General features: G+C 41.5%; 1 protein-coding gene across 1 annotated transcript in view; it reads right to left on the reverse strand.

Annotated features, from left to right (window-relative positions):
- Window positions 1–590: 590 nt before the first annotated feature.
- Window positions 591–15,856, reverse strand: part of tspan11 (tetraspanin 11) — an 82,615-nt gene continuing 67,349 nt past the window's right edge. Inside the window, exon 8 of the mRNA XM_059976615.1 lies at window positions 591–4,347. The gene's annotated coding sequence lies outside the window, so the exon portion shown is untranslated. The remainder of the gene's footprint in view (window positions 4,348–15,856) is intronic.

The raw sequence follows: 15,856 nt of genomic DNA on the forward strand, positions 1-15,856 counted from the left end.
ATCTCACCTGGAAGGACTGTCTGGGGCCCTAAATGGTGGTGAGGGAGGAAGTGTAATTTTAATTCCACATCGCATTCCCATTTTGATATGTCTATCCATGGCCTCCCCTACTGTCAAGATGAACACCTTATATACTGTTTGGGTACCCTCCAACCTGATGGCATGAACATTGACTTCTCTAACTTCCGTTAGTGCCCCTCCTCCCCTTCTTACTTCATCACTGATTTATTAATTCCCCCCCTCTTTTTGTTCTCTCTCTCTCTTTGCCTGTTCTTCATCTCCCTCTGGTGCTCCCCTACCCTGTTCTTTCTCCCTAGGCCTCCTGTTCCATGATCCTTTCCCTTCTCCAGCTCTGTGTCCCTCTTGCCAATCACCTTTCCAGCTCTTGGCTTCACCCCACCCCCTCCAGTCTTCTTCTATCATTTCGGATTTCCCCCTCCCCCTCCTACTTTCAAATCTCTACCTACCTTTTATTTCAGTTAGTCCTGATGAAGGGTCTCAGTCCGAAACATCGACATTGCTTTCCGTATAGATGTTGCCTGGCCTGCTGCATTCCACCAGCATTTTGTGTGTGTTGCTTGAATTTTCAGCATCTGCAGATTTCCTCGTGTTTGCTGTTTCCTCAGCACTGTCAGCTCCTCTACCTATCTTTGTATCATCATAAAATTTAGCCACAAATCCATTAATCCCATAGTCCAAATCATTGATGTACATCATAAGAAGCAGCAGTCCCAACACTGACCCCTGTGGAACTCCACTGGTAACCGGTAGCCGGCCAGATAGGATCCCTTTATTTCCACTCTGTTTTCTGCCAACCAGACAATGCTCCACCCATGCTAGTAACTTCCCTGTAATTCCATGGGCTCTTATCTCGCTAAGCAGCCTCATGTGCGGCACCTTGTCAAAGGCCTTCTGAAAATCCAAGTACACCATGTCTACTGCATCACCTTTGTCTACCCTGCTTGTAATTTCCTCAAAAAATTGCAGTAGGTTACTCAGGGAGAATTTTCCTTTCAGGAAACCATGCTGGTTTTGTCCCATCTTGTCATGTGCCTCCAGGTACTCCATAATCTCATCCCTAACAATCGATTCCAACAGCTTCCCAACCACTGATGTCAGGCTAACAGGTCTATAGTTTCCTTTCTGCTGCCTCCCACCCTTCTTAAATAGCTGAATTAAACTTGCAATTATCCAGTCATGCTAGAAACTACCAATTCTTGAAAGATCACTGTTAATGCCTCCACAATCTCTCCAGCTACTTCCTTCAGAGCCCAAAGGTGCATTCCATCAGGTCCAGGAGATTTATCTACCGTCAGACCGTTAAGCTTTCTGAGCACTTTCTCGGTCGTAATTGTTACTGAGCATACTACACTTCCCTGACACCCTTGAATGTCCATTTTACTACAGATGTCTTCCACTGTGAAGATTGATGAAAAATACTCATTTAGTTCCTCTACCATCTCTGCATCTCTCATTACAATATCTCCAGCATCATTTTCTATTAGTCCTATGACTACCTTCAACTCTCTTTTGCCCTTTATATACTTAAAAAAGCTTTTAGTATCTTCTTTGATATTAATCGCCAGCTTCCATTCATAATTCATCTTTTCCTTCCTAATGACCTTCTTAGTTTCCTTCTGCAGGGTTTTAAAAGCTTCCCAATCCTCTTTTTTCCCACTAGCTTTGGCTTCCTTGTGTGCCCTCTCTTTTGCTTTTACTTTGGCTCTGATTTCACTTGTTAGCCATGGTAGTGTCCTTCTTCCATTCAAAAATTTCTTCTTATTTGGAATACATCTGTCTTGCACTTGCCTCAGTTTTCACAGAAACTCCAGCCATTGCTGCTCTGCTGTCCTTCCTGCTAGTGTCTCTTTCCAGTCAACTTTGAAGAACTCCCATCTCACGTTTTTGTAATTTCCTTTATTCCACTGAAATACTGACACTTTGGAATTTAACTTCTCAAATTTCAAAATGAACTCGATCATATTGTGATCACTGTTCCCTTAGGGTTCCTTAAGCTCTCTTATCACCTCTGGATCATTACACAATACCCAATCCAGAACAGCCAATCCCCTAGTGGGCTCAACAAGCTGTTCTGAAAAGCCATCCGTTAGACATTCTACATATTCTCTCTCTTGAGGTGCAGTACTGGTCTGGTTTTCCCACTCCACTTTCATGTTAACATCCCCAAGGATTATCATGACTTTGCCCTTCTGATATGCCTTTTCTATCTCCTGCTGTAATTTGTAATCTACATCCTGGCTGCTGTTTGGAGGCCTGTATACAACTGCCATTAGGGTCCTTTTACCCTTGCCACTTCTTAACTCAACTCATAGAGACACTCTACACCTTCCAATCCTATGTCACCCCTTTTTAATCCCTCACTGATTTTTATAGATGCACCGTAGAAAGCATTCTTCTAGGGTGCATCACAACCTGGTATGGAAGTTGTCCTGTCCAAGACTGGAAAAAGCTACAGAAGATCATGAACAGAGCCCAGCACATCACACAAACCAATCTTCCATCCTTGGACTCACTTTACACCGCACGCTGTCGGAGCAGTGCTGCCAGAATAATCAAGGACAAGACCCACCCAGCCAACACACTTTTTGTCCCACTTCCCTCCGGGAGATGGTTCAGGAGCATGAAGACTCATATGGCTAGATTTGGGAACAGCTTCTTTCCAACTGTGATAAAACTGCTGAACAGATCCCGACCCGGATCTGGGTCGTACCTTCCAAATATCTGGACCTGAATTGCACTACCTTACTTTCCCTTTTCTATTTTCTAATTATGATTTATAATTTAAATTTTTATTATATTTACTTCGATTTGTACTTCAGGGAGCGCGAAGTGCAGAAACAAATATCACTGTGATGATTGTACACTCTAGTATCAATTGTTTGGTGACAATAAAGTATAATTAATGATTTAATATTATTTCTTATACACAGGGCCTCACCACCCCCTCTGCCTACTAACCTATCTTTCTGATACATTGTTCATCCTTAGATGTTCAGCTCCCAATGGCAGCCATCCTTTAGCCAAGCTTCAGAGATGGCTACAATGTCATACTTGCCAATCTGAATTTCAAGATCGTCCATTTTATTTCTTATGCTGCGTGCATTCAAATATAACACTTTCAGTCCAGTATTTGTTGTTTTCTATTTTAACTGCACCACGCCTCTATTGACCTGTAAATCATCCCACTGGCTGTGATCATGCCTCATTTCCTGCCTGTCTTTTCTATCATCTCTGTTGCACGTTATCTTTGATTTATTTCTGTTTCCCTGTTCCTCAGCCCTATCACTGTGGTTCCCACCCCTCTGCAAAATTAGCTTAAACCTTCCCTAACAGCTCTATAAACCTGTCTCATAGGATATTGGACCCCTTTGGGTTCAGGTGTAACCCATCCTTTTTGTGCAGGTCGTACCTCCCCCAAAACAGACCCCAATGATGTGTTGGTATTGGAGACGGTTCAGAGGAGGTTCACAAGAATATTCCCAGGAATGAAAGGGTTAATGTATGAGGAGTGTTTAATGGCTCTGGGCCTGTACTTTCTGGAATTTAGAAGAATGAGGGGCGATCTCAGAAACTTATCGAATATTGAAGGGGCTAGACAGGGTGGAGCAGAGGGCACTGCTTCAGAACAGAAGGAGGTCCATTCAGAACAAAGATGAGGAGGAATTTCTTTAGGCAGAGGGCAGTGAATCTGTGTAATCCATTGCCACAGGTGGCTGTGGAGACCAAGTTGGGTTATTTAAAGCAGAGGTTAATAGGTTTTTGATTAGTCAGGGTATCACAGGTTATGGTGAGAAGGCAGGAGAATAGGGTTGAAAGGGATAATAAATCAGCCATGATGGAATGACAGAGCAGACTCAATGGGCCAAATGGCCTAATTCTGCTTCTGTCTTTAATGGCCTTATGGGAGGGCGGGAAGACCCTGCCGATTAAGGCAATGACACATTTGATATCAGTGAATGGTGCAGCACGTTCAATGCACTAAATGGCTGATGTCCTTAAACCTGTGTCAGTAACGTTACATTTTGCTGTAAGCTAGTGCGGTATTGAGCACAACTAGTGTTAGGCAGTGTGATATATTTTAACATGCACATGTAACTTTAATTATTTCCACCCTGATACCTGCTCTATGTTAATTCAATGTCAGACTGAGCAAGGCACAGTAACTGGGATTTGTACACATTATGGTTAGAAATGATTTATATATTATTTTGCTCCTACATTCTGCAGCCAGTAAATGTACTGCAACTTCTGAGTGTACCCCTGCCACAGAGATCAGCTACTATCGTGGATCCACTCGACACCAACAGGTCACCTCGTTCCACAAACCTGTACAAGAAGAGTGAAGAGCATTGCAGTAACAGAATTACTAACCCAACTAACATCCAATCAGCAAGTGTAAGTGTTGCCCATCAGCAGAAGGTCAAAGTGGTGAATGTAGCCCAGTCCATCATGGGTGATGACTTCCCCACCATTTAACACATTTATAAGGAGGGCTGTCACAGGAAAGCAACATCCATTATCAAGGACTCCCACCAGTCAGGCTACGCTCAGGACTCACATCTCCAGGTTCAAGAACAGTTATTACCTCTCAACCATCAGGCTCCTGAACCAGAGGGGATAACTTCACCAGCTCAACGCTGAACTAATTTCACACCCTGTGGACTCACTTTTAAGGATTAATCTCATGTTCTCGATATTTATTGCTTATTTTTTATTATTATTATTCTCTTTTTATACTTTCACAGTTCGTTGTCTTTTGCACACTGGTTGTTTGTTCATCTCTGTTGTGTAGTTTTGCATCGATTCTATTGTATTTGTTTCTACTTACCATGAATGCCTGCAAGAAAATGAATCAGTGTAGCATAAGGTGTATATATTGTGCGTACTTTGATAATAAATTTACTTTGAATTTTGAAGGAAACAGCAGACACTCTCCTCAACAGCAAACAGTCAGACAACACTGATTAATCACAGGTCCCTCGGGGAGATGTAGGGAGCAGACTGGGGACAGAGAGTAAGGGGAAGGTGGGATGATGTGGGTGGGTGTGGGGCAGGGAATGAAAGAGGGTTATTGTGAGTTGGTGAAGATGGCGGGGTTAGGGGTACAGAGGATAAAGAGGGTACAAGCGAGAAGCAGGTGCAGATGTGGAGTGGTGGGAGATGGGGGAGAGGCAGGAGTATCAGTAGAGGTGGGGGGGGGGGGGCTGGAGTTTGTGATGTTCTTGAAAAGAGCAATTTCACAGTGTTTCCTGCACTTTGGTTTTGCTTCAGAATTCCAGCATCAGCAGCAACTTGTTTATGGTATTGTGGGCAGAGTGAGGTTTGGGAAGGGAATGTTTGCAACAGGGAGGTTAGAGGCACCGACCAAAGTGAACAAGGGTCCCTTAGAAATATCCACGCACAGATCATGAAGCACTCACACAGGATACTTACATGAGTATGGCACACTCATCAGTTAGTGGGTGAGTGGCAGGGGTAATGCAGGGGAACAGTGGGGAATGATCTGCAGTTTCCACAGGTAACACACAGGATTGGAAGAAAGTTCACAGAGCGGATGTCAGCAAGCAAGCCCAAAGTCAGTGGCAGGATCATTAGTGGCTAGTGTGGTCAGTACAATACACATGCAATTCAGGCTCAAAATGATGACAGAATTCTCTATTTTGAGGTTCCAGTGACATCATCGTCGAGAATGGCAGCTTAAGTCACTAGCTCCTCCGGAAAAATGCGTACTAAGCCCCATTAACCCATCAAATATAATATTTTTCGAAATTATTTGAACTGATAAGAGGGGCAAGAATGTGGAAAAAGAATGTAAATTTAAAAAGCGACACAGCAGAGCTTGCGGCCGAGAGGAGTGCAGCGAGCGGCTCTCCTACCCGACTGTGTGCTAGCGAGGCAGCTGCTGGGCCTCGTTTAGGCGAAGCGGCAAATATGATCGAAATTTTGAAAGAGATACGGGAGTTCCAGAAAGATATAAAACAGCAGCTACATGATATTAAGTCAGAGCTCACCAACGTCAATCAAAAAATAGCGGTGGCAGAGACTCGAATTGAGAAGGTGGAAGATCACATTCAAAGCATGGAATGGATACTAAGTAAGATGATAAAAATATTAAATCAAGAAGAAGATAAACTGCTTGACCTGGAGAGAAGATCACGGCAGAAAAATATCAGAATATACAACGTTCCCGAAGGAGTGGAGGGTTTGTCCATGGCAGAGTTTGTCGGAAAATTGCTGCAGGATGCACTGGAGCTTCCCCCGGCTATGGAGCTGGAAATTGAGAGAGTCGTGCGCTCGTCCTGAAGCCTACCTGAGATAGAGCAGATAAGCCACACTCAATAATAATTAAATTCCTTTGATACAGTACCAAGGCGGAGATTCTACGAAGGGCCTGGGGTAAGAAGAGGGTGTTTTTAGATGATAAATTAATATGTTTTGACCAAGATTACCCCCCCCCCCCACCACGGTCCTGCAGAAACGTAAAGAATACTCTTAAGTAAAGTGAATACTAAAACAAGAAAGGATTAGATTTCAAAATCCGTACCCTGCTAAACTTCGAGTGTTTTATCAAGATGGGATCCAACTGTATCAGACAGTGGAAGAGGCGACTACAGACATGAAGGCCAGAGGGTTGCCTGTCAGCGTGATCAAACTGAGGGAAAGCCTGGCAGAGGAATTACCCTGCTCCGCTTGGGAAATAATGCGAGAATCGAGAAGGCAGGAGACGGGAGGAGGCTGAGAGAAGTATATCAGGAAGAGACTGTGAGTTTTCCAAAGACAGCCCTCACCCCCTCCAGAACAGCCATAAGGTTTGGCTAACTTTAAAAATTTTGAGAAGCTAAACTGAAGCAAAAGTAGACAGTGATATACCTATCTCGAGAAATACTTATTATAATGTGGATTTTACATTACTTAGTTGGTATTCTTTATTCGCTCACTTCATTTTCCTCTCCAAAATGAGAATATATATATATATATATATATATATATATATATATATATATGTGTGTGCATATATGTATGTATGTGTGTGTGTGTATATATATAGTACACAGGAAAATCTTTTCTGTGTAATGGATTTGCTCACTGACTTTTATGAATACTGCAATGGGGGCCCTCAACTAACAAATAGGAGGGGTTATCCCCCACAGCTAGACATTTCCTCTAGCTCAACGCAGGGTCATCTACCAGAGACCTCAGCCTTGGAATCACACATTCGTTGCCATTTTTGTTATTATTTGTGTTTCTTGGTTCTTATTTGCTCAGGGAGTAGATCAATTACAACCAAACTTAGACTCTTCCAATAGAAAAACCTATGAAACAAAATCCTTACATAAGAAAGTTAATACAGTTTTTGAGGATGTTTTTCTAATTGATATATGGAAGGACCTTTTCCCCGACAGAAGGGATTACACTCATTATTCTGCTCCCCATTCTGTATATACAAGAATAGACTATTTCATAACATTTGGAAAAGACAAAGACAAAATAAACACCTGTGGAATTGGGACAATAGATGTAAGTGACCATGCACCTATATATTTATCTGTTGATTTTGACCTACAACCAAATAATACTATTTGGAAACTAAATTCAAGTCTACTCAATGATCTGTACTTTAAGGAACAAATTTAAAAAGAAATTGGTCTCTACTTAGAATTTAATGATAATGGAGAGGTTTCATCTCCCATTTTATGGGATACTCTGAAGGCGGTCTTAAGAGGGAGAATTATAGCGATATCTTCATATGAGAAAAAAATAAGGAATAAAACATTAGAGGAATTACAAAATAGACTGAAAGAACTAGAGAAAAACACAAATTGAATTTGGCACAGGATACATTAAGGGAAATTTAAAAAATTAGGAATGAAATTAATAGTTTGGCTACTCAAGAAATCAGGAAAAATTTAATGTTTCTGAAACAGAAACATTATGAAAGTGGATCGAAGTCTATGAAAACACTGGCGTGGAAACTGAAAAAAAGATAGCAGAAAATACAATTCATAAAATTAGGGACCCAAGAACTAAAAATGATTAAAAAAATAAGCTAAGTGAAATTCAAGAAGCTTTTGAAGTGTTTTATAAAACTCTATATTCCAAAGTTCCAGGGGGATGCATAACCTAAATTGACACCTTGAATTCTCTAGAGTTACCCACTTTAAGCGAAGAACAAAATAGAATGATGACTGCTGACATAACTGAAGTTGAATTAAAAGCTGCAATTAGTAGTCTTAAATTAAGCAAGTCACCAGGATCAGATGGGTATACGGCAGAGTGGTACAAAGAATTTAAAAATGAGTTAATTTCTGTTTTACTCCCCACACTGAACTGGGCTCTAAAAAAGGCACAAATGCCACCCAGTTGGAAGGAAGTAATAATCTCAGCTATATCGAAAGAAGGCAAGGATAAAATGGAATGTGGGTCATTTAGATCAATATCCGTTCTTAATGTAGATTGTAGATTATTTACCTCCATCATGGCCAAACGATTAGAGGAGTTTCTACCCATACTGATACGTGACGATCAGACAGGTTTTATATGACAACACTAAACACAAGACAATATACAAAGGACCCTTCACATTATGGATCACATACAAAAAAATAAAATCGAAGCAATAGTGATAAGCGTTGATGCTGAAAAGGCATTTGATTCAGTTAATTGGAATTTTCTTTATAGAGTTTTGCATAGATTTGGTTTCCAAGACACAATTATTAAAACTATACGGACACTATATGACAACCCTACTGTTAGGATTAAAATCAATGGATATTTATCAAATAGTCTTACCCTAGAAAGGGGCATGAGGCAGGGTTGTGAATGGTCACCGCTATACTTCACATTATATCTGGAACCATTAGCTCAATACATCAGACAAAATGAAGATATCAAGGGAACTACTATTAAAGGGACAGAACATAGATTGGCTTGTTAAGCAGATGACATTTTGATCTATCTAAGGCAACCAACATACTCTTTACCTAAATTGATGTAATCCTTTGAACAATATGGTCAATTATTAGGATACAAGATAAACATAGATAAAACCCAATTACTTTCACATTACTATAGCCAACCAAGAGAAATTGAAAGTAGATATCCCTGGGCATGGCAAACAGAGTCTTTCAAATATTTGGGTATCATTATGCCAAAAGATTTGGCAAAATTATCAGACTGTAATTATCAGCCTTTATATGAAAACATTAAGGAAGATGTGGCAAGATGGAACCTGATTCCTTTTCTCAGTCAGTTCAAGGATTGAGTCTATTAAAATGAATATACTGCCTAGACTGCTATATCTCTTTCAGACCCTACCAACAGAGATTAATCAAAATCAATTCAATGAATGGAACAAGATGTTATCAAGGCATATTTGGCAGGGTAAAATGCCTAGAGTTCATCTCAAAACTTTGCAATTAGCAAAGGAAAAGGGGGCCTACCTGCTCTTAGAGATTATTATTTTGCAGCACAGTTGAAAGCTGTGATATGTTGGTGCAACCCATCATATGACGCTCAATGGAAAAACATTGAGGAGCGGGTACTTCCCATCCCCATACAAGCAATTTTGGCTGATAACAATCTGCAAAGGTACATAAATACTATTGATAACCCATGGATGAAATTGACTCTTAAAATTTGGAAAACTACTATAAAAGAATATAATCTGGAGGGAGATATTGCAATTCTTAAATTGTGTGCATATGACTTGGATTTTACACCAAATAAATTGGATGCTAGATTTAAGGACTGGACAGCTAAAGGAATAACAGTTCTTTGCAACATAATGAAAGAAAGAACACTGTTCAGTTTTGAAATGCTTAAAGAGAAACACTTATTAGAAAAACAAGATTTTTTATCGGCATTTACAGATGCGACAATATGTTAATAAGACGCTTAAAAATGTAACCAAGGCAAGTACATGCTTGATAGAGTTATTTAGAAAAGCATATAATTCAGATAACGGTAGTAGAATCATTTCAAGCATTTCGACTTCATACATTAAAACAAAGTGGGAGAAGGAAGGAGGTATAATTATATCTGAGGAAGAATGGACAATAATATGGAGGTATCAATGGAAGTGTACCAGTTCACAGAAATGGAGGAGTTTGGATGGAAAAACTTGAAAATATATTTTATTACACCCTCTCAGAAATCCCATTATGATAGTAACCTCCCTGTTTGCTGGAGAGATTGTGGAAATCAAAATGCAAATCATTATTATATTTTTTGGGACTGCCCTGTTATCAAAGACTATTGGAGGGGGATACACAATGCCCTACAAGATATCTTTAAATGTGAAATACCCTTAGAGACTAAGACCATATATTTTTGATATATACCTCAAGAATAGTTGAAAAGATAAATATTTAATGAATATACTGTTGGTGGCTGGTAAAAAGACTCTTACTAGGAAATGGTTATCACAGGAGAGCCCAACTTTAAATACATGGATGGAAACTACAATGGACATTTACAAAATGGAGAAGATAACAGCATCTGTTAATCATAAGCTGGAACAATTTGATTCATACTGGGAAAAATTGTTTAACTACATAATGCCTCATAGGCCTGATTTTATTCTCACAAATCAATGAATATGTTGTAAAAAAAAACACTCCCTACTTGTTAACACTTTTTTCCTTTTGCTTGTTTTTTCCTCTCCACTCTTTTCTATAAGTGTCTACCTCAGATCAAGTCAAGTCATGTCAAGTCATGTCAAGTCAACTTTTATTGCCATTTTGACCATAACTGCTGGTACAGTGCATAGTAAAAATGAGACAACATTTTTCAGGACCATGGTGTTACATGACACAGTACAAAAAACTAGACTGAACTAATTAATTAAAAAAAACAGAGAAAGCTACACTAGACTACAGACCTACACTGGACTGCATAAAGTGCACAAAAACAGTGCAGGCATTACAATAAATAATAAACAGGACAGTAGGGCAAGGTGTCAGTCCAGGCTTTGGGTATTGAGAAATCTGATAGCTTAGGGGAAGAAACTATTACATAGTCTGGTCATGAGAGCCTGAATGCTTCGGAGCCTTTTCCCAGATGTCAGGAGGGAGAAGAGATTGTATGAGGGGTGCACGGGGTCCTTCATAATGCTGTTTCCTTTGTGGATGCAGCGTGTAGTGTAAATGTCCGTGATGGCGGGAAGAGAGACCCCGGTGATCTTCTCAGCTGACCTCACTATCCGCTGCAGGGTCTTGCGATCCGAGATGGTGCAATTTCCGAACCAGGCAGTGATGCAGCTGCTCAGGATGCTCTCAATACAACCCCTGTAGAATGTGATGAGGATGGGGGGTGGGAGATGGACTTTCCTCAGCCTTCGCACAAAGTAGAGACTCTGCTGGGCTTTCTTTGCTATGGAGCAAAGAAGGACCAGGTTGAGGGACCAGGTGAGATTCTCCGTCAGGTGAACACCAAGAAATTTGGTACTCTTTATGATCTCTACCGAGGAGCCGTCGATGTTCAGTGGGGAGTGGTCGCTCTGTGCCCTCCTGAAGTCAACAACCATCTCCTTGTTTTGTTCACATTAACAGACAGGTTGTTAGCTCTGCACCAGTCCATTAGTCGCTGCACCTCCTCTCTGTAAACTGACTCATCGTTCTCGCTGAGGAGACCCACCACGGTTGTGTCATCGGCGAACTTGTTGATATGGTTCGAGCTGTGTGTTGCAGCACAGTTGTGGGTCAGCAGAGTGAACAGCAGTGGACTGAGCACACAGCCCTGGGGGGCCCCTGTGCTCAGTGTGATGGTGTTGGAGATGCTGCTCCTGATCCCGACTGACTGAGGTCCCCCAGTCAGGAAGTCGAGGATCCGGTTGCAGAGGGAGGTGTTCAGGCCCAGTAGGCTCAGCTTTCCAATCAGTTTCTGAGAGATGATTGTGTTGAATGCTGAACTGAAGTCTATGAACAGCATCTGAACGTATGTGTCTTTTTTGTCCAGGTAGAGGGTAGTGGCAATGGCATCATCTGTTGAGCAGTTGGGACGGTACGCAAACTGCAGGGGGTCCAGTGAGGGGGCAGCAGGGTTTTGATATGCCTCACGACAAGCCTCTCGAAACACTTCATGATGATGGATGTAAGTGCAATGGGACAGTAGTCATTTAGGCAGGACATTGAAGACTTCTTTGGCATGGGGATGATGGTGGTGGCCATAAAGCACGTTGGAACGGTGGCGCTGCTCAGGGAGATGTTGAAGATGTCGGTGAGAACATCTGCTAGCTGGTCTGTACATCCTCTGAGCACTCTACCAGGGATGTTGTCTGGTCCAGCAGCCTTCCGTGGGTTGATCCTGCACAGGGTTCTTCTCACATCGGCACAGCACTTGGTCATTACTATGTGGAGATTTGTGACATATATGATTATATGATATATATGTACAATGTCTGAAATTCATCTTATGGAAATGTTTGTTTGATGATGAACTTCAATATAAAAAATAAATTCCAAAAAAAAAAAATTCTCTATTTTACGGTGGGGACCTGCTTGCTTTACCAGACTGAGTGGCAGGGATTTGGATTAAGTTCAGTCCTCCCCCTCCCAACCCTCACACTTCACCTCACCTACCCTTCCAACAGTGAGTGGTAGGACACTGAGGATTGCAGTAGAAGAGGGATCTGGGAATACACGTCTATAATCCATTGAAAGTGGTAGTAGGGTCATAAAGAAAGCTTCTGGCACATTGGCCTTCATAAATCAATGTATTGAGTACAGGAGATTGGATGTTATGTTGAAGTTGTATAAGATGTTGCTGAGGCAAATTTGGAGTATTGTGTGCAATTTTGGTCACCTACTACAGGAAAGATATAAATAAGATTGAAATAATGCAGTAGATGGTTGTCTAGCTGACTGGAGGCCTATGACTAGTGGTGTGCCACAGGGATTGGTACTGAGTCCACTGTTGCTTGTGACTCTTATCAATGATCTGGATGATAATATGGTTAACTGGATCAGTAAATTTACAGATGACATCAAGATTGGTGGTGCAGTGGACAGTAAGGAAGGAAATCATGGCTTACAGAGAGATCTAAACCAGCTGAGAAAATAGAAGATGAAATTTATTACAGACAAGTGCAAGGTATTGCACTTCGGTAGTGTCAACCAGGGTAGGTCTTACACAGTGAATGGTCGGGCACTGAGGAGTGTGGTAGAACAAAGGAATCTAGGAATCCAGGTCCATAATTCATTGAATTTCCTAAGAAGAAGCTGCATCTTCTAACAATCTGCATTAAAGAACTGAATGAACTCCAGATTATTTGGGAGGCTGATAGGGTGATAGATATGACATGTAGAGAGGTATTTACACCCAAGGTGCGGGACACAGGAAGCTGGATCACAGTCAGGGAGGGGAAAGGGGGTAAGGAGCCAGTGCAGAGTGCCCCTGTGGTCAGCCCCTCAACAATAGGTCTATCACTTTGAATACTATTGGGCTGATTTAGCAGAAGAAAGTGGTCAGGTCTCTGTACCAGAGTCTGGCTCAGTGACCTTGAAGGGAAGGGGTATAAAAAGCATGTTGTGGTGATATTTAGAGGAACAGACAGGAGGCTCTGGGTGAGAACGAGATTCCTGGATGGTATGCTGCATCCCAGGTGCCAGGGTCTGAGACATCTCAGATAGAGTCCTTCTTAAGTGGGAGAGAGAACAATCAGAGGTCATTACCCATGTGCATGGGTAGAATAAGTGGTGAGGTTCTATACAGTGAGTTCAGGAATGAATAAATTCTTCTCGGGCTTCTAGACGGGTAAAAATATTGATTGTAACCAACATTTTGATGACAAACTCTGGCATCTTCTTCAGGGATTATGCCTGGGCATGTCATTCCTGATTGGTTAGTCCTCATCCAATCAGTTTTCTGCTCTTCTGCCTTGTTTACAATCGAATTCCAGTTCTTACTTAGAGCAAGACCATCGTCTTTGTTAAAATTCTTTCCCTCTGGATTTATTTCATTGGCTTCCTTTACCAGGCGGTCCCAAAAGCCATTGGTGTTGCACAGTAGGTTTGTGCTGTTGTTGTCAATCCTATAGCCAATGCAAATGCGATGTTCTGCTACCACTGATTTCTTCAGGTAACCCAAACAGATACACCTCCTGTGCTCCTGATGCGAGTTTCCACTGTGCATCCATCTGACTGATAGACACTGCTCTGCATTCACAGAGAATCCTGTAATCACCAGCCGACCTGAGTCCCAGGTCACCTCCGACCCACATAAGCTTTGACTTGAGCTTTCAGAAAGGTTTGTGGATAGTATTAATCAGGTATTTCTTCAGGATCGTTCCAGAAACCATGGAAATATAGGGAAGACCGGCAATAGTGACAAATTTCTCCTCATTATTAGGTTTCCTGGTTTTTCCATTGGCCCTTTTAAGGGACTGGTTCATTTCCTTCACCCTGTAGCTATTCTGTAGGAACGTTGTGTGTAATTGTCTTATTTCCCCGAGGAGACTCTCCTTGTCCAAAATAGTCTTTGCGTGGTTAATCAAAGTAGAAAGAACTGCTCTACGTTGGGAGGCATGATGGTGGCTGTTATTGTTGAGGTATAAATCTGTGTGAGTGGGTTTCTGATAGACGACCGTGTCCAAGGCTACCATCCAATTTCCGTCATATTAGAATGTCCAGGAATGGGAGGCAACCATTTTTTCTGTCACCACCATAAATTGAATGTTTGGATGGACACTGTTCAGATGGTCATGAAACCGTTGGAGTGCCTGGAGTCCATGAGGCCACACTACGAATGTGTCATTGACATATCTGAAGGATCATCTGGGGCATAAGGACAATGAACTCAGAGCCCTCTCCTCAGTCCTCCGTACAGAAATTAGCAATAGCCACTAACATAATCATCCCATGGCCAGTCCATCTATTTGTTCATAGTAGTTCCCCTTCTAACCATATAACAATTACAGCACAGAAACAGGCCATCTCAGCCCTTCTAGTCCATGCCGAACACTTACTCTCACCTAGTCCCACCTACCTGCGTTCAGCCCATAACCCACCATTCCTTTCCTGTCCATATACCTATCCAATTTTTTTTAAATGACAAAATCGAACCTGCCTCTACCACTTCTACTGTAAGCTCATTCCACACAGTTACCACTCTCTGAGGAAAGAAATTCCCCCTCGTGTTACCCCTAAACTTTTGACCCTTAACTCTCAACTTATGTCCTCTTGTTTGAATCTTCCCTACTCTCAATGGAAAAAGCTTATTCATGTTAACTCTATCTATCCCCCTCATAATTTTAAATACCTCTATCAAGTCCCTCCTCAACCTTCTACACTCCAAAGAATAAAGACCTAACTTGTTCAACCTTTCACTGTAACTTAGGTGCTGAAACCCAGGTAACATTCTAGGAAATCTCCTCTGTACTCTCTCAATTTTGTTGACATCTTTCCTATAATTTGGTGACCAGAAATGTACACAATACTCCAAATTTGGCCTCACCAATGCCTCGTACAATTTTAACATTACATCCCAACTCCTATACTCAATGCTCTGATTTATAAAGGCCAGCATACCAAAATCTTTCTTCACCACCCTATCCACATGAGATTCCACCTTCAGGGAACTATGCACCATTTTTTCTAGATCACTCAGTTCAACTGCATTCCTCAATGCCCTACCATTTACCATGTATGTCCTATTTTGATTAGTCCTGCCAAAATGTAGCACCTCACACTTATCAGCATTAAACTCCATCTGCCATCTTTAAGCCCACTCTTCTAACTGGCCTAAATCTCTCTGCAACCTTTGAAAACCTACTTCATTATCTATGCCACCTATCTTAGTATCATCTGCATACTTACTAATCCAATTTACCACCCCATCA

The sequence above is a fragment of the Hypanus sabinus genome, chromosome 8 (genome assembly GCF_030144855.1).
Source record: "Hypanus sabinus isolate sHypSab1 chromosome 8, sHypSab1.hap1, whole genome shotgun sequence".
Taxonomy (NCBI): Eukaryota; Metazoa; Chordata; class Chondrichthyes; order Myliobatiformes; family Dasyatidae; genus Hypanus; species Hypanus sabinus.